The sequence below is a fragment of the Schistocerca cancellata genome, chromosome 3 (assembly GCF_023864275.1).
Source record: "Schistocerca cancellata isolate TAMUIC-IGC-003103 chromosome 3, iqSchCanc2.1, whole genome shotgun sequence".
Classification (NCBI taxonomy): Eukaryota; Metazoa; Arthropoda; class Insecta; order Orthoptera; family Acrididae; genus Schistocerca; species Schistocerca cancellata.
This window is the reverse complement of record NC_064628.1, coordinates 853,014,783-853,036,824: the sequence shown is the minus strand read 5'-3', so window position 1 is coordinate 853,036,824 and position 22,042 is coordinate 853,014,783. Positions and strand designations below refer to the sequence as shown.

Genomic DNA, 22,042 nt, shown 5'->3' with positions numbered 1-22,042 from the left:
TAGCTCAGTTGGTAGAGCACTTGCCCGCGAAAGGCAAAGGTCCCGAGTTCGAGTCTCGGTCGGGCACACAGTTTTAATCTGCCAGGAAGTTTCATATCAGCGCACACTCCGCTGCAGAGTGAAAATCTCATTCTGGAAACATCCCCCAGGCTGTGGCTAAGCCATGTCTCCGCAATATCCTTTCTTTCAGGAGTGCTAGTTCTGCAAGGTTCGCAGGAGAGCTTCTGTAAAGTTTGGAAGGTAGGAGATGAGGTACTGGCAGAAGTAAAGCTGTGAGTACCGGACGTGAGTCGTGCTTCGGTAGCTCAGTTGGTAGAGCACTTGCCCGCGAAAGGCAAAGGTCCCGAGTTCGAGTCTCGGTCGGGCACACAGTTTTAATCTGCCAGGAAGTTTCATATCAGCGCACACTCCGCTGCAGAGTGAAAATCTCATTCTGGAAACATCCCCCAGGCTGTGGCTAAGCCATGTCTCCGCAATATCCTTTCTTTCAGGAGTGCTAGTTCTGCAAGGTTCGCAGGAGAGCTTCTGTAAAGTTTGGAAGGTAGAAGACGAGGTACTGGCAGAAGTAAAGCTGTGAGTACCGGGCGTGAGTCGTGCTTCGGTAGCTCAGTTGGTAGAGCACTTGCCCGCGAAAGGCAAAGGTCCCGAGTTCGAGTCTCGGTCGGGCACACAGTTTTAATCTGCCAGGAAGTTTCATATCAGCGCACACTCCGCTGCAGAGTGAAAATCTCTTTCTGGAAACATCCCCCAGGCTGTGGCTAAGCCATGTCTCCGCAATATCCTTTCTTTCAGGAGTGCTAGTTCTGCAAGGTTCGCAGGAGAGCTTCTGTAAAGTTTGGAAGGTAGGAGACGAGGTACTGGCAGAAGTAAAGCTGTGAGTACCGGGCGTGAGTCGTGCTTCGGTAGCTCAGTTGGTAGAGCACTTGCCCGCGAAAGGCAAAGGTCCCGAGTTCGAGTCTCGGTCGGGCACACAGTTTTAATCTGCCAGGAAGTTTCATATCAGCGCACACTCCGCTGCAGAGTGAAAATCTCATTCTGGAAACATCCCCCAGGCTGTGGCTAAGCCATGTCTCCGCAATATCCTTTCTTTCAGGAGTGCTAGTTCTGCAAGGTTCGCAGGAGAGCTTCTGTAAAGTTTGGAAGGTAGAAGACGAGGTACTGGCAGAAGTAAAGCTGTGAGTACCGGGCGTGAGTCGTGCTTCGGTAGCTCAGTTGGTAGAGCACTTGCCCGCGAAAGGCAAAGGTCCCGAGTTCGAGTCTCGGTCGGGCACACAGTTTTAATCTGCCAGGAAGTTTCATATCAGCGCACACTCCGCTGCAGAGTGAAAATCTCATTCTGGAAACATCCCCCAGGCTGTGGCTAAGCCATGTCTCCGCAATATCCTTTCTTTCAGGAGTGCTAGTTCTGCAAGGTTCGCAGGAGAGCTTCTGTAAAGTTTGGAAGGTAGGAGACGAGGTACTGGCAGAAGTAAAGCTGTGAGTACCGGGCGTGAGTCGTGCTTCGGTAGCTCAGTTGGTAGAGCACTTGCCCGCGAAAGGCAAAGGTCCCGAGTTCGAGTCTCGGTCGGGCACACAGTTTTAATCTGCCAGGAAGTTTCATATCAGCGCACACTCCGCTGCAGAGTGAAAATCTCATTCTGGAAACATCCCCCAGGCTGTGGCTAAGCCATGTCTCCGCAATATCCTTTCTTTCAGGAGTGCTAGTTCTGCAAGGTTCGCAGGAGAGCTTCTGTAAAGTTTGGAAGGTAGGAGACGAGGTACTGGCAGAAGTAAAGCTGTGAGTACCGGGCGTGAGTCGTGCTTCGGTAGCTCAGTTGGTAGAGCACTTGCCCGCGAAAGGCAAAGGTCCCGAGTTCGAGTCTCGGTCGGGCACACAGTTTTAATCTGCCAGGAAGTTTCATATCAGCGCACACTCCGCTGCAGAGTGAAAATCTCATTCTGGAAACATCCCCCAGGCTGTGGCTAAGCCATGTCTCCGCAATATCCTTTCTTTCAGGAGTGCTAGTTCTGCAAGGTTCGCAGGAGAGCTTCTGTAAAGTTTGGAAGGTAGGAGACGAGGTACTGGCAGAAGTAAAGCTGTGAGTACCGGGCGTGAGTCGTGCTTCGGTAGCTCAGTTGGTAGAGCACTTGCCCGCGAAAGGCAAAGGTCCCGAGTTCGAGTCTCGGTCGGGCACACAGTTTTAATCTGCCAGGAAGTTTCAATTTGGACTATTAGTTTCTTATTTTAGGACAATTTTTAGTATCTCACTTACGTTTGTAGGTATGGATTTATTGTTCTGATGAACCTAGGTGATTTGAGAGAGGCTGTGCACGTAGACATGTTGATCACGATTTGTTTTTTTGCAAATGTGTGGTCTCGTTGCCAAATATGTTCGATGTCGTGAGTGCGGTGAACATATGCGCCTCATAAGTGTATCTCGTCGCCGTACTCACGACTTATTCGTATGGGTCTGCAGCAAAGTTCGGTTGTGGTGGTCCATTAGACGAGGAACGTGGTTCGAAAAGTCTAAGCTCGCCTTGAGAGACATTATGAAAAATACGTACTGTTGGTGTTTGAGATATCCTGTGTGGCTGTGTGTCCATGATGTCGTGTGAGTAAGCATACAGTTGTGGATTGGTACTCTTTTTGTAGGCAAGTTTGTGGGGAATACATGAAATATAGGGGGCCGTTGGGGTGGGGGGTGGGGGGGTGTTATGGTCGAAATTGACGAGTCGCATTTTGGCAAAAGGAAGTACAACAGGAGCGAACCTCCGGTGGGATTATGGGTTTGGGTAGGCGGGGGGGGGGGGGGGGGGCTGTAGTTTCGGGTCTAGAGTGTGACGATGTAGTGTATAATGTAGTACCCAATCGAAGGAAGGAAGTTTTGGTCAGCTTAATTGAAGATCACATTTCAGAGGGTTCCATTGTAATTTCAGATGGTTTTTCTTCTTATAGGGATTTAGGGGAAAGGGGTTATCAGTATCTCGTAGTTAATCACAATATTGAGTTCAGAACTTTATCCACAGGCACTTGCAAAAAGATCATAGAGGGGTTATTGGTCAGCTGTGAAATCTCTTGTAGGGTAAGGGGAAACGCCGGATTTCCACACTTCAAAGTCACTTAGACGAATATTCCCCAAACATATTGCCCGTTTAAATGTTCTGTTAAATGTGTTGGGCAAATCTACCGTCCGAAATACACTCCTGGAAATTGAAATAAGAACACCATGAATTCATTGTCCCAGGAAGGGGAAACTTTATTGACACATTCCTGGGGTCAGATACATCACATGATCACACTGACAGAACCACAGGCACATAGACACAGGCAACAGAGCATGCACAATGTCGGCACTAGTACAGTGTATATCCACCTTTCGCAGCAATGCAGGCTGCTATTCTCCCATGGAGACGATCGTAGAGATGCTGGATGTAGTCCTGTGGAACGGCTTGCCATGCCATTTCCACCTGGCGCCTCAGTTGGACCAGCGTTCGTGCTGGACGTGCAGACCGCGTGAGACGACGCTTCATCCAGTCCCAAACATGCTCAATGGGGGACAGATCCGGAGATCTTGCTGGCCAGGGTAGTTGACTTACACCTTCTAGAGCACGTTGGGTGGCATGGGATACATGCGGACGTGCATTGTCCTGTTGGAACAGCAAGTTCCCTTGCCGGTCTAGGAATGGTAGAACGATGGGTTCGATGACGGTTTGGATGTACCGTGCACTATTCAGTGTCCCCTCGACGATCACCAGTGGTGTACGGCCAGTGTAGGAGATCGCTCCCCACACCATGATGCCGGGTGTTGGCCCTGTGTGCCTCGGTCGTATGCAGTCCTGATTGTGGCGCTCACCTGCAAGGCGCCAAACACGCATACGACCATCAATGGCACCAAGGCAGAAGCGACTCTCATCGCTGAAGACGACACGTCTCCATTCGTCCCTCCATTCACGCCTGTCGCGACATTACTGGAGGCGGGCTGCACGATGTTGGGGCGTGAGCGGAAGACGGCCTAACGGTGTGCGGGACCGTAGCCTAGCTTCATGGAGACGGTTGCGAATGGTCCTCGCCGATACCCCAGGAGCAACAGTGTGCCTAATTTGCTGGGAAGTGGCGGTGCGGTCCCCTACGGCACTGTGTAGGATCCTACGGTCTTGGCGTGCATCCGTGCGTCGCTGCGGTCCGGTCCCAGGTCGACGGGCACGTGCACCTTCCGCCGACCACTGGCGACAACATCGATGTACTGTGGAGACCTCACGCCCCACGTGTTGAGCAATTCGGCGGTATGTCCACCCGGCCTCCCGCATGCCCACTATACGCCCTCGCTCAAAGTCCGTCAACTGCACATACGGTTCACGTCCACGCTGTCGCGGCATGCTACCAGTGTTAAAGACTGCGATGGAGCTCCGTATGCCACGGCAAACTGGCTGACACTGACGGCGGCGGTGCACAAATGCTGCGCAGCTAACGCCATTCGACGGCCAACACCGCGGTTCCTGGTGTGTCCGCTGTGCCGTGCGTGTGATCATTGCTTGTACAGCCCTCTCGCAGTGTCCGGAGCAAGTATGGTGGGTCTGACACACCGGTGTCAATGTGTTCTTTTTTCCATTTCCGGGAGTGTATGTTAGCTACTTTCACATTAGAGTGGGTGGAGGCATGGGGGGAGGGTGCATGTGTATTTCTGTGCTGGTCTGTCGTTCTGTCTGTCTCTGTTTGTTTGTGTGTGTGTGTGTGTGTGTGTGTGTGTGTGTGTGTGTGTGTGTGTGTGATGCGTGTGTGTTCATAATGTTTTGTTTGTTGTGTACGTGGGTATGTGATTTTTGTGGGTATGTCTTTCTAGGCGAGCTTCGATTCTTTTAAGAAGTTGCCGTGAGGTAAGTTCAATTTTCCATTTTTTTCTTTTACTGCATTTGAGTATTTCGATGTATTTCGTTGTTATGTTACACCATTACGTATTTTTTCGTGTACTCCAGTACATAATAGAAATTTTGCAGCTGTCGTTCTTCTTTCGTTTCCCAGCACTAGTATCAGTATGATTTTTTTCGAATCTGTACTAGCAATATTAAAGGCGAAACGTCTGACACAACTAAAATTTGTATCCCGGCCTTCAGTTGTCCTTTACACTGACACTACCTATTCGAAAAGAACGACATATGTAACATTGATGAGACTTACTTATATATGTCAATTGGAGAGCAGGATACAAATGTTGTGTATAGCTATATAGCTCAACTAAAGGATGGGTTTCTATTGTCACTGCTGCGATCAAAATTATAACTTTCAGTTGATACTATTAGCGTCGAAGGCGAAAAAAAACCTGTACCCCAGTGTGAAATACGGGATACAACTTGTATGTATGTCGTCTTATTGCCTCTTCACGTAGTGATCTGTGGGGTATTTGTTATATATAATTCTGACTGTCTCTTTACAATCAGCAGTGGCACATGAAAATGATAAAATACTGCATGTAGTTGATAGGCTAGACGCTGTTTAAAAAGTACTCAAATAAGTGGACTTTTTTGAACTGCTTGTTGTTCTGGAAAGAAGTTTTCAACGAGCTTATTCTAAAGCACCACCTCACAGGGCAAAAAGGCCAAAGAGCTATAGAATAAATAAAGCTAGTACCTTGGGAGCTTACTGAGACTCAAATACTGCTAGTCACTTGGAGGATCCGCATACAAAATTGGTCACTTCTTTCACATCTGGAAGACAGTCTTTCGCCTTGGTGTCGTTTTGCATTGCCTCTTGTGTCAAAATGCTCAAAGAATGGGCCAAACAGAAAACATGCAGAACTCAGGGTTCAATTTCTTTGATTTTTGGTTACAATCTAGACAAAGCACCTGTCATATTCTCCACTCTGTCAGTAGCAATAACTCTGCATGGCTTGATATCTGAAAAAAAACGAGTGACAACAACAGTTGTCAACGATACTTCAGCTGCAATAGGCTCAGTATTATACGAACCAAATAATAATTCATTAATTTGAAAATTATCACCACTGTCAATCGAAAGGAAATTGAAACTAGCTCTTGTTGACATACATGGCTAGTTTCAACCACAATTATTGAACAGTAGTGAGAATATTTTACAATCCTTATCAAATTGTGTAAGACTTCATTCAGTATAATATAAGCTATTCAATTATCATGTCGTGTGAAAAATTTGTATGCCAAAACCAAGAGGACAAATTAGGGGTACCTTCAAACTCTAACAATCAAACATTATCAAAATTTTCATCTCTGTGAGCAAGCATTGATAATTCCTGCATCATGAGATATCAACAGAGCTACGTTTGCAGACATCGTTTCTCCCTTCTTACCCTTAGACATTAACTACAGGGCGCTTCAAAATGGACTTCACAACTTAGAAAATTGATATAAATTAATTCATAGTATCTACAGAGGCGATTACAGTGTCAATTTGTAAGGAAATACACCAAGTTTTGTCTCGCGTAGTTCGTTAGTGCCGAATCGCACCGTAAGGAGCGCTAGCGGCAGTTGCGTTGAAGATGCCTGCCTTCATTGGACCTGAGTGTGCTAGCTGTGTGTTTTGGTTTGAAGAATCGAAATCGGCGACAACAGTTCAGCGTAATTTGCTACCAAGTACGCTAAAGGTACTCCCAGTAGGCCTACAATTTATGAGTGGCATAAATGTTTTGTAGAAACAAGGTGCTCAGTAAGACATGGGAAGTCATCAGGTCATCCAAGCACATCTGACAACGTCGTTAAGCCAGTGAGACAACGCTTTGTCAACAGCCCTATAAAATCGACCCAGCGTGCATCTCGCGAACTGCAAATCCCACATACGACTATTTGGCATGTGTTGAGAAACCTTTTGCATTTGAAACTATACAGATTGTCGATCGTACAAGCAATAAAAGACACAGATAAAAGTGCTCACAAGAACTTCTGTGCCGATATGTTAAATCGATTACATGAGGATGAATATTTCTGGGACAAAGTCAACTTTCTGACGAGTCGAATTTTCACTTAAGTGGCAAGGTTAACACACGTAACTGTAGGATTTGGGGCAGTGAAAATCCTCATCAAACATTGCAACATGTTCATAATAGCCCTAAATTGAACGTTTTTCGTGCATTGAACAAGAACAGCCGGCTGAAGTGGCCGTGCGCTTCTAGGCGCTGCAGTCTGGAACCGCGCGACCGCTACGGTCGCAGGTTCGAATCCTGCCTCGGGCATGGATGTGTGTGATGTCCTTAGGTTAGTTAGGTTTAAGTAGTTCTAAGTTCTAGGGGACTAATGACCTGAGAAGTTGAGTCCCATAGTGCTCAGAGCCATTTGAACCATTTTTTTGAACAAGAACAAAGTGTATGGCCCCTTTTGTTTTCAAGAGAGAACCATTATTGAGATAGTGTATCTGGATTTGTTACATCAGTTTTTGATACCACAGATCAATGAGGATGATCAAGAACGAAATTTTTACTTCATGCAAGATGGTGCACAGCCCCACTACTTGGCTGACTTCCGGGATTTTCTAAGTGGTCGCTTTCCAGGTCAATGGAATGTCTGTGATGTGCCAGTTGCATGGCCCCCACGTTTCCCAGAGCGCACACCACTCGATTTTTTTCTTTATGGGGATTCATCAAGGATACTGTGTTTGTACCTCCTGTACTGGCACCTCTTCCTGAAGGTAGAGTAAGAATTAATGCCGCCACTGAGCAAGTTACACTTGCAATACTACAGCAGCTTTGGGAAGAAATTGACTTCCGATGGTATGTGTGCAGGATAACCAATGGAAGCCACATACAACATCTTTAGTCTAAGTTAAAATAACTCGAAATGTTTCCCTACAAAATGACACTAAACCCAGCTGTACATCTTCTTTCAATAAATTTTTATGAATTTTTAAAGTTGTAAAGTCCTTTTTGAAACACTCTGTACTGCATTTTCTCATCTTTATCAATTGAACTTTTCCAACTACAGCTAGACATAAGGTAATTCGATGTTTTATGACAAGCAAACCTTTCGATCGCTTTGTTTTAAGAAGAAAATCCGACTGAAAGAATGCTTTTATCACATCTTCGGCTTTTGTTTTCAAAAGTCCCACTAGAAGAACTCATTTCCTTACATACACAACAAAACACTTTACCATACTTCCCGTCACATAGCAACCACCTATATTTATCACTCCACTGTATTAAAAGAAAGGGCGACCACCAACTTGACCTGTTTTCTTTGTTTCAGAGCCACATGAAGCAATATCACATATGCTATAGGAGAAACACTTTTCTTCATTGACGAACGCACAATGACCTTATCCTATCAAAAAAGAACTACAAAAAAGAAATAAACAAAATAAATTGTAACTTTCTGGCAGATTAAAACTGTGTGGCGGACTGAGACTCGGACTCTGGACCTTTGCCTTTCGCGGGCAGGTGCTCTGCAAACAGAGCTAACCAAGCACGACTCACGACCCGTCCTCACAGCTTCAATTCTTCCAGTACCTCGTCTCCTACCTTCCAAACTTCACAGAAGCTCTTCTGCGAACCTGCAGAACTAGCACTCCTGGAAGAAAGGATATTGCGGAGACATGGCTTAGCCGCATCCTGGGGGATGTTTCCACAATGAGATTTTCACTCTGCAGTGAAGTGTGCGCTGATATGAAACTTCCTGACAGATTAAAACTGTGTGGCGGACCAAGACTCGAACTCGGGACCTTTGCCTTTCGCGGGCAAGTGCTCTACCAAGAGCACTGGCAACACTTTTGAGATTATAGACGGCTACAGAGGCAGCGTGGCTCAACATTTCTGCAGGGGACTTCCAACAACTTGTTCGGTCCATGCCAAGTCGAGCTGCTGCACTATGAAGGGCAAAAGAATGTCCGACACACTATTAGGAGCTATCCCATGACTTTTGTCGTCTTAGCGTAGACTGCCTGCTTTGAGTCGATAGAGCACTTGCCCGCGAAAGGCAAAGGTCCCGAGTTCGAGTCTTGGTCCGCCGCACAGTTTTAATCTGTCAGGAAGTTTCATAGCAGCGCACACTCTGCTGCAGAATGAAAATCTCATTCTGAAAATAAGTTGTAATTCTAACTAATTGTAAATGATACTGTGTTACACAATGAAAAATATAAATTAAAATTTCTTCTCCACAAAGAATGGTATTCAGTGAGTGAATATCTATCGACTCAAAGCAGGCAGTCTACCCTAAGATGACAAAAGTCATGGGATAGCTCCTAATAGTGTGTCGGACATTCTTTTGCCCTTCATAGTGCTGCAGCTCGACTTGGCATGGACCGAACAAGTTGTTGGAAGTCCCCTGCAGAAATGTTGAGCCACGCTGCCTCTGTAGCCGTCTATAATCTCAAAAGTGTTGCCGGTGCATCACGTTGTGTACGTGCTGACCTCTCGATTGTACACTCCTGGAAATTGAAATAAGAACACCGTGAATTCATTGTCCCAGGAAGGGGAAACTTTATTGACACATTCCTGGCGTCAGATACATCACATGGTCACACTGACAGAACCACAGGCACATAGACACAGGCAACAGAGCATGCACAATGTCGGCACTAGTACAGTGTATATCCACCTTTCGCAGCAATGCAGGCTGTTATTCTCCCATGGAGACGATCGAAGAGATGCTGGATGTAGTCCTGTGGAACGGCTTGCCATGCCATTTCCACCTGGCGCCTCAGTTGGACCAGCGTTCGTGCTGGACGTGCAGACCGCGTGAGACGACGCTTCATCCAGTCCCAAACATGCTCAATGGGGGACAGATCCGGAGATCTTGCTGGCCAGGGTAGTTGACTTACACCTTCTAGAGCACGTTGGGTGGCACAGGATACATGCGGACGTGCATTGTCCTGTTGGAACAGCAAGTTCCCTTGCCGGTCTAGGAATGGTAGAACGATGGGTTCGATGACGGTTTGGATGTACCGTGCACTATTCAGTGTCCCCTCGATGATCACCAGTGGTGTACGGCCAGTGTAGGAGATCGCTCCCCACACCATGATGCCGGGTGTTGGCCCTGTGTGCCTCGGTCGTATGCAGTCCTGATTGTGGCGCTCACCTGAACGGCGCCAAACACGCATACGACCATCATTGGCACCAAGGCAGAAGCGACTCTCATCGCTGAAGACGACACGTCTCCATTCGTCCCTCCATTCACGCCTATCGCGACACCACTGGAGGTGGGCTGCACGATGTTGGGGCGTGAGCGGAAGACGGCCTAACGGTGTGCGGGACCGTAGCCCAGCTTCATGGAGACGGTTGCGAATGGTCCTCGCCGATACCCCAGGTGCAACAGTGTCCCTAATTTGCTGGGAAGTGACGGTGCGGTCCCATACGGCACTGCGTAGGATCCTACGGTTTTGGCGTGCATCCGTGCGTCGCTGCGGTCCGGTCCCAGGTCGACGGGCACGTGCACCTTCCGCCGACCACTGGCGACAACATCGATGTACTGTGGAGACCTCACGCCCCACGTGTTGAGCAATTCGGCGGTACGTCCACCCGGCCTCCCGCACGCCCACTATACGCCCTCGCTCAAAGTCCGTCAACTGCACATACGGTTCACGTCCACGCTGTCGCGGCATGCTACCAGTGTTAAAGACTGCGATGGAGCTCCGTATGCCACGGCAAACTGGCTGACACTGACGGCGGCGGTGCACAAATGCTGCGCAGCTAGCGCCATTCGACGGCCAACACCGCGGTTCCTGGTGTGTCCGCTGTGCCGTGCGTGTGATCATTGCTTGTACAGCCCTCTCGCAGTGTCCGGAGCAAGTATGGTGGGTCTGACACACCGGTGTCAACGTGTTCTTTTTTACATTTCCAGGAGTGTATCTCATAAACTTTAGATGCGATTCATGTCGGGCGATCTGAGTGGCCAAATCAATTGCTTGAATTGTCCGAAACGTTCTTCAGGCCGATTACGAACAATTGTGGCCCAGTGACATGCCGCATCCTCGTCTATAAAAATTCCATCGTTGTTTGGGAACATGAAGTCCATGAATGACTAGAAACAGTCTCCAGGCATCGAAACATAACCATTTCCAGGCAACGATCGGTTTGGTTGAACCACAGGACCCAGTCACTCCACGTAAATATAGCCCACACAATTATGGAGCCATAACTAACTTGAACAGTGCCTTGTTGACAACATGGGACCATGGCTTTGTGGGGTCTACACTCACACTCGAAACCTACCATCGACTGCTACCAGCTGAATTTGGTACTAATCTGACCAGGTCACGTTTGTCCAGACATCTAGGGTTTAACTGATATGGTCAAGAGCCCAGGAGAGGCGTTGCAGGTGATGTACTGCTATTAGCAAATGCACTCGCATCGGTTGTCTCCTGCCATAGTCCTTTAACGCCAAATTTCGCCTCACTGATGTAACGAATACTTTTCCCATTCGTTCCACATTCATTTATTCGCTGGTGTTTTCAACACACTGTTGCTTGTCTGTTAGCACTAAAAACTCTACACAAACGCCTCAGCTCTCGGTCATTCAGTGCAGACTGTGGGCCACTGCGTTGCCAGAAATTTCGTGTTCTCGGCACACTCTTGACGCTGTGGATCTCGGAAGTAGTAGGGAGTCGGGGACACAAACACTTTTGACATCAAACTGATATGCAAATCAATTAAACTCATCAATTAATCACCCCCATCCCAATCACACCCGTCCCCGACCATACCCACTCCCGCGCCCAACCACCTCCACCTCCCTGTATGATGTCATGTGTTTTTCTCACCCTGTACGTGGGCCCCAGCCCCCCACCCCTTCTTCACCTACCCCATCCCCCAACCCACCCTTTTGGCGGGAATTTCGAATTTTGGCGGAAATTTCTTTGTCCAGGGCCGTGCTGATGTCCCACACCACCCCCACCCACCAATTGGCGGGAAATTAAAATTGGCAGTACTCTTTCTGGGACTCGAACCCTGGTACTCCTGGATGTAAAGCCCAAGGGCACCTCTGTAACACAATTATACCACCAGAGGCAGTCGTTTCAAAATGTTTCAAATGGCTCTGAGCACTATGGGACTTAACTTCTGAGGTCATAAATCCCCTAGAACTTAGAACTACTTAAACCTAACTAACCTAAGGACATCACACACATCCATTCGAACCTGCGACCGTAGCGGTCGCGCGGTTCCAGACTGTAGTGCCTAGAACCGCTCGGCCGCACCGACCTGCATAGGCACTTGGAATTGACAGGAAACAACGAATGGCCATGCCGTTTCCGGGACTTGAAACTTGATTCTACTGGATGGAGAGCCCAAGTGCACGCCCCAGCACATGGAAACTGTCTAAACAAAGGAGAGGAAGGCTAGGTTAGTGAACTTTATTTATTTTGGCCGGGAAACTGATGCAAAGATCGATCCTAACTATGTAATTAATCACAAAGATCAGGCCCAATTACACAACCATATGCTTAGAGCTACACAAAGATGCCCTCAATAATTGACGATGCCATACAACTGGTGTTATCCTGCTGGTAAAAAATTTCGCAATACCACTTGAAACTAGTGACAGACACACTCAAACTCTATCCTTCACCTACAAGCTGGCGGGGAAATGGCAGGGGTGTAAGGTAATACGTTTATTCTTTTTGGTGAAAAATCTGTTCCACTGACGAGATGCTGCTGTTTAAAAAATGTATTACCTGTAAGCATACAGTATATATCACTGAATGAGATGATCACTCTGCAGCGGAGTGTGCGCTGATATGAAACTTCCTGGCAGATTAAAACTCTGTGCCGGACCGAGACTCGAACTCGGGACCTTTGCCTTTCGCGGGCAAGTGCTCTCCGCAACATCCTTTCTTTCAGGAGTGCTAGTTCTGCAAAGTTCGCGGGAGAGCTTCTGTAAAGTTTGGAAGGTAGGAGACGAGATACTGGCAGAAGTAAAGCTGTGAGGACGGGGCGTGAGTTGTGCTTGGGTAGCTCAGTTGGTAGAGCACTTGTCCGTGAAAGGCAAAGGTCCCGAGTTCGAGTCTCGGTCCAGCACGCAGTTTTAATCTGCCAGGAAGTTTCATATCAGCGCACACTCCACTGCAGAGTGAAACTCTCATTCTGGAAACATCCCCCAGGCTGTGGCTAAGCCATGTGTCCGCAATATCCTTTCTTTCAGGAGTGCTAGTTCTGCAAGGTTGGCAGGAGAGCTTCTGTAAAGTTTGGAAGGTAGGAGACGAGATACTGGCAGAAGTAAAGCTGTGAGGACGGGCCGTGAGTCGTGCTTGGGTAGCTCAGTTGGTAGAGCACTTGCCCGCGAAAGGCAAAGGTTCCGAGTTCGAGTCTCGGCCCGGCACACAGTTTTAATCTGCCAGGAAGTTTCAGTATATATCACTGTTTGACGTCAGCGATCGCTACAGATACCTGCTCAGAAACCACCCTACAGCTCAGGTAATCAAAGCCAATATATGCTTTCACAACTGTTGGAAATAATGCCTCTCAGTTCTACTTCCACTTCGAAATTGTCATGAAAAAACCAGCACTCATAATGATCGGGTCATAATGCAGCACATATACTGGGAAAAATCGTCGTCCTAATAACTGTAGGGGGGCGGTAGTTGAATGTGCATTCTCTTCGATGTATAATCACAAACGGCCGAAAATCGAGGCCCTCTACCCTCCCTCCTTCCATCCACCTATCGGGGGGACACATGCTTCTTCAAACGGCCAGCTGCTCCGTCGACCGCATGTGCACGCCGCTGTCTGCCCTTTGCTGTTTTTCTGCGGCTCAAGTGCCACCGCTCTTCGGCCGTTGGCCTCACCAGGGCCTCTGGAGTCAGTCGCGATACGCGGCATGCCGTGTGGCGACGGTCCTAGAAAACACAAATGGGAAATTCAGAAGCACAACGCTGTAGAACGCTCGAGATCGCGTTTACAAAAGTCGGCTGCCTGCGAAACAGGAAGCCCCTCCCACCTAAAGCGACTACAGCCTCACAGTGCAGTGTCTTCAGTACAATGCCGGGCGGTCAGCGTTACAGCAGAGCGCGACGCCGGCTTCCCTCAGAACAAAACCTTGATAAATGAGGGTATCTCCAGCATGGGTTGTTACTGTAAAGCAACAGCCTGCCGTTCTGTGCTCGACAACAATTGTATTTGACGTCACACATCCATTATCACACATCTATTAAAAAAGGAAGATACAATTGCGACGATAATAAATGTCCTCTTTCCTCGAAAATAGTAACAGTCCATTTACTTTCAGTTTTATGAGCAAAATCGGTATAGCTTTTACATTTAACTGTAGGATACAGTTCGCATCTCATTATTTTGCTACATCCATCGAAGTGTACCGCCGCCGATTACAGATGATCAGCCGATACATGCCCACCCTGCGTAAAATCGGGGAAAAAATCTTAGACTATTTTGCTGCAAAAACTACCGATCACCACAGAATATCCTCGTTATTTCGAAACCGTCGTCAGAGTAAAGAAAAATCGCTAACTTAAACTCTGAAGAAAGAACACTGAGCAATTTCTTTCAGCTTGATGGACAAATTACACGACCTGAGAGCGTCTCTTGTGTTCAGTGTCTGTAAATAAACTGTCTTCCACGTATGTATTACAAACTTTTCAGACATGTGAAATAACATTAGAGAATACAATCTTTCACGCCATTGGCTCACATGTCGCAAAAAAAAAAAACAATCCTTTTTCATTCGACAACAACAATCTATAATTCAAGAGAACGTAGCTGTTTTGTACACTATTACAGGTCCCCTTTTACCAGTGCGATGTTATATCTAAACACAGTACAGTTACCGCCTGCAGAGTCAAAACAGAGGGTGCACAGACAGGCATCTTGAGCACCATCTGACCGTCGACGACCGTGACAGGTAATAAACACATCCCTAACACTACAAGCCCTCGGTATGCAGACATTATACCCTTTTATAACAAACATTAGTATCGGCTTTTATTTATTATTATCGTTAATTCCTCATTTAGGAGAGCATTAAACCACAATCAATTTTCATGGAACATTTTTTTGTCTCTTTCTTTTCTCTTCCCAAACACCTCTCATATATTCACTGTGTTTCTTCTTGCTCTCTTCTGTACACTTCTTTCCTGGTCTCTTCTCTTTTGGTGTTTCCCCGAATTTCTGTTCCCTCATTTTTTGTCTGTTCGTTATTTCTTCTGTGGGCATACTTAGCTTCTTGAGATCTTCCGTGGTTTCCTTTGCCCAGTTAATTTTCATCGTATTACTCATCACTACGTTAAAAATGTTCTTCATCAGCCTATTTTCGTTTATCCTATAAATGTGCCCATAGAACTTAGCCCTTCTTTTTCTGATGTTGTCTGTAATTGTCTCTGTCTGTTTGTACAGTTCTTTTGTCGGTCTCTGTATCCAGATCCCCTGTCTCTGAACTGGCCCATAGATCTGTCTCAGAATTTTCCTGTCGTTCTTCCCCTGATTACTGTCGTTTCAGAGGCATACAAGGCTTCTGGAAAGACTACTGTTTTGTAACGTCTGTTTTAATTTGGCACTAACGGAAATACTTCTTTTGTTGTAATGGTTCCATGTAAGTCTGTAAACTTTTTGTAGCTTTGCAACTCTTTCTTCATTGGCTGTCGAATTTATTCCTGTTTTCTGTACAATCTCTCCCAGGTATTTGAAACCTTTGACTTGTGCTATCTTTCCATACTTTGTTACCAGTGGGTTTCTGTCTGTGGATTCTACGTCTATAACTACATTTATACTCCGCAAGCCACCCAACGGTGTGTGGCGGAGGGCACTTTACGTGCCACTGTCATTACCTCCCTTTTCTGTTCCAGTCACGTATGGTTCGCGGGAAGAACGACTGTCTGAAAGCCTCCGTGCGCGCTCGAATCTCTCTAATTTTACATTCGTGATCTCCTCAGGAGGTATAAGTAGGGGGAAGCAATATATTCGATACCTCATCGAGAAACGCACCCTCTCGAAACCTGGCGAGCAAGCTACACCGCGATGCAGAGCGCCTCTCTTGTAGAGTCTACCACTTGAGTTTGCTAAACATCTCCTTATCGCTATCACGGTTAGCAAATAACCTGCGACGAAACGCGCCGCTCTTCTTTGGATCTTCTCTATCTCCTCCGTCAACCCGATCTGGTACGGATCCCACACTGATGAGCAATATTCAAGTATAGGTCGAACGAGTGTTTTGTAAGCCACCTCCTTTGTTGATGGACTACATTTTCAAAGGACTCTCCCAATGAATCTCAACCTGGACCCGCCTTACCAACAATTAATTTTATGTGATTTTGTGTCCATGTACTGGGTTTTTTCATACGAAATTTTTAGTCCTGTTCTGGCTGCGATTTCATGTAGTGTGTCTAGGGCTTCTTTGGCTTCTTTTCTGTTATTTGTTATGATGGCTATATCATCGGCAAAGGCCAGACATTTTATGTAGATGGTTCTATTTTTGCGTCTCCCATTGACTCCTTCGTCCCATGTCCTGATTAGTTTCTCTAAAACTACGTTAAATAAAATGGGTGACAGGCCATCTCCCTGTCTCACTCCTGTCTTGATTTCGAACGATTCCGATACCTCTCCCATGAACTTCACTTTGGATTTTGTTTTTGTTAATGTTTCCTAGATTAGTTTCCTGGTCTTGTTGTCTACCTTAATTTCTTCCAGCGTACTGAAAAGTGTTTCTCTGTCTATGGAATCGGAGACCTTCATGAAATCAACAAATGTTGTTGTGGTGTTTCTGGACTTTCTCGTTGTTAATATTGTTCTCAGGCACCAGATCTGTTCACGGCACTATCTTCCCTTCCTGAACCCTGCTTGGTGCTCTCCGATATGTGGATCTGTCTGGGGTTCTAGGCGATTTAAAAGAGCTTTGGATAGAATTTTGCCGGCCAGAGTGGCCGAGCGGTTCTAGGCGCTACAGTCTGGAACCGCGCGACCGCTACGGTCGCAGGTTCGAATCCTGCCTCGGGCATGGATGTGTGTGATGACCTTAGGTTAGTTAGGTTTAATTAGTTCTAAGTTCTAGGGGACTTATGACCTCAGCAGTTTAGTCCCATAGTGCTCAGAGCCATTTGAACCATTTTTTTGATAGAATTTTCTATGTCACTGGCAGTAGCAAAATTCTTCTGTAGTTATTAGTGTATGTTTTCTCTCCTTTTTGTGGAGGGGTTGTATTAAGGCTGACTTCCATTCTTCTGGCACCTTTTCTGTTTCCCAGGTGTTTTTAATTATTCTGTGTATTTTGGGCGTAATGTTTTCATGGTCTAATTTCCACATCAATCAGTCCATCTTCTCCTGGTGCTCTCTTATTTTTCAATGGTTTATTATTTTAACTATTTCTTAGTGTGTTGGGGGTTCGGAGTCCTGGTTAGGTTCTGGTTTTGTAAACTGTAATCTCTGTTTTGGTTCATCACAGGTGAGTAATGTGCCAAAGCATCGAGCAAATATTTTACAGTTTTTCTTCGGATCTGTCTCCAGTGTTCCATCTTGTCTTTTGAAGCATAAGCTTGGAGGTAGATAGCTTGTCATATTTTCTCGGAATATTCTGTAAAAATTCCGTGTGTTGTTTCCGGTGAAGTCCTCTTACATCTCCTTTTACCTTCTGTTTTCGTAACCTCTTTTTTCTCTGCGGATTATTTTTGAAGTGTTTTTCTGTATCCTGTTGAATTATTCCCATTTTTCTTGTGTTCTATGGCTGTTAAATTTTTTTCCAGGCTTGTATTCTGTCTTCTATGGCTCTGTCGCATGTCTTGTTCCACCACCGTGTTTCCTTTTTCTCGGTGATTGCCCCAGTTTTATCAGTTCTCTCATTTTTTCCGCCAGTTCCGTCCAGTTGTTGCTGTTGATTTTCGTAATTTCTTCTATTATTTCTTTCTTGTTTAGTTGCAGGTACTCTGGATCTGTTCTGAAAGAGCTGTTGGTTCTCTTGATTTGTCTGCTGGGTATAAATTTTTCTTTGATTTGGAGAAAGTGATGTTCAGACTCAAAAACTCCTTTCCTAGTTCTTACGTTCATTATTTCTCTAGCGTTTTTCATGGATATTGCTACGTGGTCTATCTGAAATTCTCCTAGAGCATTGTTGGGGGATTTCCAAGTTACTAGATTTCTGTGTGGTTTCTGGAATTGCGTTGATTTTCAGCTCAAAATTCCTGCTGAAATTTATCAAGTTCTCCACTCCAGAAATCGAAAACCAATCTGACAAGTCATCAACTCTCAGCCTTTGAAAAAACTACTTGCTCCATTAATATATAAAATACTTCATTTGTCGCACAATTCTGAAAAACTTCCATGACATTAGATTCTATTATGTTGATTGACGTATTTGTATCTTTGATAAATAACTCGTTAAAATTTTAATAAAATGTTCCATGTTTTTACAACGAAGAAGCTTCTTTTGCACCCACCTGAGAGTCACAGCTACCCTTTTTTCCACTGTTACATGCTTTCTCATGTTGGTGTCCACCAACTGAAAGAATAGTTTCAGTACTGTACACACTGGAGTTAGTGACATACGATAAATATTGAAAAATTTCTCAGGATCTGCTCGAAGTGTCCAGTGAGGATAATGAAAAATTCCTAACTTAATCGAGAAATAGTTATTGGGTGACACCAACGCTTTATTTTCTGTACTTTGCGTTTTTTTTATAACAACTGCAGCACCAGCAGCAAGAACTGCTTCCTCTACAGAAAACATTTGGTTATTGACTGGTTCTAGAAACAACACGCCAACAGGAAACATTTGTTTTTATGTACCACGTGACAGCTGCAGTGGGCAGGAATTCGGCTCCGACAAGGACGCCTACTCTTCATCGCCGAATTCGTCCATATTCATGGCACATGTAGGGTGTGGTGAGACAAGACAGTGCCCCAAGTGGAAACTCCAGATGACCAAGCGTCCAGGAAATAAAAGGAATTTTGATACCGTTCTATCACCATGTGCACCTTATCAATTGTCCCTGTGAGAGTGTGTTTAGGAAGCGGTGTTTGGCTCAGAACGGCAATCGCTAATCTGCTGGAAAGAGAGGTTTGCTTTGACGACCCCATCATCGAAGTCCTCTGAGAAGTCTCCAGATTCGTCCCCAGAGCGGTCGAAGTCACCCAGGAAATCCAGGAAACGTAACAAAAAGAGAAGGCTAGCACATCCACCTGTCGAGAGCTTGGCAACATGTGTAAGGGGACCAAACCGTGGTTCAGGTCGAAAAAAATCGATTTTCGGTTTCCATCATATTTCGATATATTAAGGTTTTATTTAAGTTCTCTGAAAAGGATTTTGCTGGAAAAAATTTTTTTTCGAGCATTTAAAGAGCATTTTCCTACCACGTGTGTTTATGTGCCACGCCCACTTTTCTGTCACCCACTTTTCTGCATATATTTTAGATCTTTATATCCCTTACATTGCTCCTCAGCAGTGGAAGAAAATAATAGATGTTCGGATATTGCAGTTGCTGTTGATAGAAGTTGGCAGAAAAGAGGACGTACTTCTCTAAATGGAGTAGTGACTGCCAAGAGTGTAGACACCAGTAAAGTGTTAGATGTGGAGATAATGTCTAAATATTGCAAATGTTGTAAGGTCAATGAACATCAAGAACACAACCGTGTGACTAATTTTAGAGTAACCAGTGATGGTATGGAAGTTCATGGAGTACAACAAATATTTCATCGCTCCGTAGAAACAAGAGGTGTACGGTACATCAAATATTTGGGCGATGGTGACAGTAAGGTAAACAACAATGTGGTGAACTCTATGCCATATGGAGATGTCATTATTAGCAGAATAGAATGTGTAGGCCATGTTCAATAACATTTGGGAACAAGGCTGAGAAAACTAACTGTTGATATGAGAGGAAAAAAATTGAAGATGGAAAATTGTTGACTGGACAGGGTCGGTTAACTAAAACTGAAATAGAAAACTTGCAGGTATACTATGTGCAGGCAATTACGAGAAATAAGAAAATCTGGAGGTAATGAAGGGAGATGTTTGGGCTATGTTCTTCCATAAGTCCTCTACTGATGATATGTCATGGATTGTGTCCATCAGGAGAAAATTCGTGGTGCAAATACAATAGGGCTCAGGTAACTGGAGAATCTTATTCTCATCAGCATTCTCTTGCTGCTGCTGTTATTACAGCAATTAAACCCATTTTCAGAGACTCGGCTCATCCTGACCTTCTAAGGAAATGTCTGCATGGGCAGACACAGAACCCAATTGAATGTTTCAAAAGCATAATTTGGAACTGCCTTCCTAAAACTGTATTTGTAGGCATGCATACAATGAAACTAGGAGTTCATGATGGTAATATTGGAAAGTGTTGGGTACTGAAAAAGCTGGGAATTAATCCTGGTGAAAATACGATCACTGGGCTGCAAAGCTGCGATAAAATGAGGATAGCCGATGCAGGCAGGTCTGCATCTAATATGGACAAGAAAGCAAGAAAACCTTCCAGGAAAGTGAAAAAGAAGCTGGAAGACCTGCTAGAGGCCAAAGAAGTGCCATCATGTGCAGCAGGACAGTTTTAATTAACTGTAAGGAACAAATTTCAAAAGTATTTTCTTTAAAATCAATTTCCCGCAAACTAAAATTTTCAGTACATATGCCCCATTATATCAAAAACTATTTTAGATAGATGGATGCATAACACAAAAAGCCACGTCTGGTACTACATTCATTTATATTCCCCCATTAGGAAGTTCACAAAAAAATAGTTTCTGCAGAAAAAACTTAATATTTTTTGTTAATAAATTTAAAAAAGTATTTCTTAAAAACTATAAAATGGATAAAGTAGGTTCTAGTACAGTTGACTCTATTAGCATCATGTAACATACAGTAAAAATATAAAGGTCCTGCATCAAATAGTTTTTTCAGAAATGAGTCAAATACTTGCCTAAATTAACATGGGTTAGATAGTCAGGGTGTGATCCTCTTAGAAGTGTGCAAGGAGATTCACAAGCGAAATTTACAGCTGCTATGGGTTGACGAAAGATTGACAATGAGTTTCGGCAAGACGACCGCTGACGATACGAGCAACAAAGGACAATTAGAAGTGACTCCTTTAGGAAACAAAGAAGAAAATACGTAGATCCCAAACAAGCCACTAACCTCGGCCAAGAAATTTAGATTGGGCAGACGACAATGAGGCCTATGATATACCTCTGAGTAAGTCAAATGAAATGGAATATTAAGAAATCATTATACAAGGTCCGGCAGAAAAACCTCCCCTTTAAGGAAAGCTAATAAAAACAAAACCAAATAAGGTAGAACAATTTTATTTATACTAAATAAAAGTACATATTATGCCATTTTAGAAAATACTCTTATGGTCTTACTTTTTAAATAAAACATCCCTTAAATGGCTTCCTGCACTGTCGACACACTGATTGAGTCTTTCCCTGAAGTTATTCATTACGCTTTGAGTCATTTCAGGTGGAATAGCTTCAACCTCTTGTGTAATTGCTCCTTTCAGGGCTCGTAAAGATTGTGGACGTTGTTCATAAACTTTTGCTTTTAAATAGCCCCAAAGAAAGAAATCACAGGGCGTTAAGTCCGGCGATCGTGGGGGCCAGCCAATGTCTCCACGCAACGAGATCACATGTCCAGGAAACATTTCCTTCACCAATGCCAGTGACTGCCGCGCTGTGTGGGCTGTAGCACCATCTTGCTGGAACCACACGTTCTCTATTTCACCAAAAAGCTCCCTTAGTTGCGGTTGGAGAAAGTCGCGGAGCATGGCACAATAGCGTTCACTGTTGACGGTTAAATTCCTGTCATTTTCTTCGAAAAAGTAAGGACCGATCACTCCGGAATTGTAAACAGCACACCATACTGTTACTTTAGGGCTATGAAGTGGTCGTTGATGAAGTTCTTGGGGATTGTGTTCACACCAGTACCTGCAATTTTGGCTGTTCGCTGTTCCGGCAAGGTGAAAGTGTGTTTCATCAGAAAAAATCACAATATCGTTGGGACGAATGTTCCGAAGAAGGTCTTGGCACAAACTTACACGGACACCACAGTCTCGTTCACTCAGTTCCTGCGTAGTTACAAGTTTGTAAGGATGCATTTTAAGATCTCGATGCAAGATTCTTCTCACACTTCGATCAGATATCCGTAATGCTGCCGCATGCTTTTTAGCGGATCGTCAAGGAGA

General features: G+C 45.1%; 1 non-coding gene across 1 annotated transcript; it reads left to right on the top strand.

Moving 5' to 3' along the window:
* Window positions 1-12,874: 12,874 nt before the first annotated feature.
* On the top strand, window positions 12,875-12,951 carry Trnas-uga (transfer RNA serine (anticodon UGA)). The gene has a single exon. It is a non-coding gene; the product is annotated as a tRNA-Ser (tRNA).
* Window positions 12,952-22,042: the final 9,091 nt, after the last annotated feature.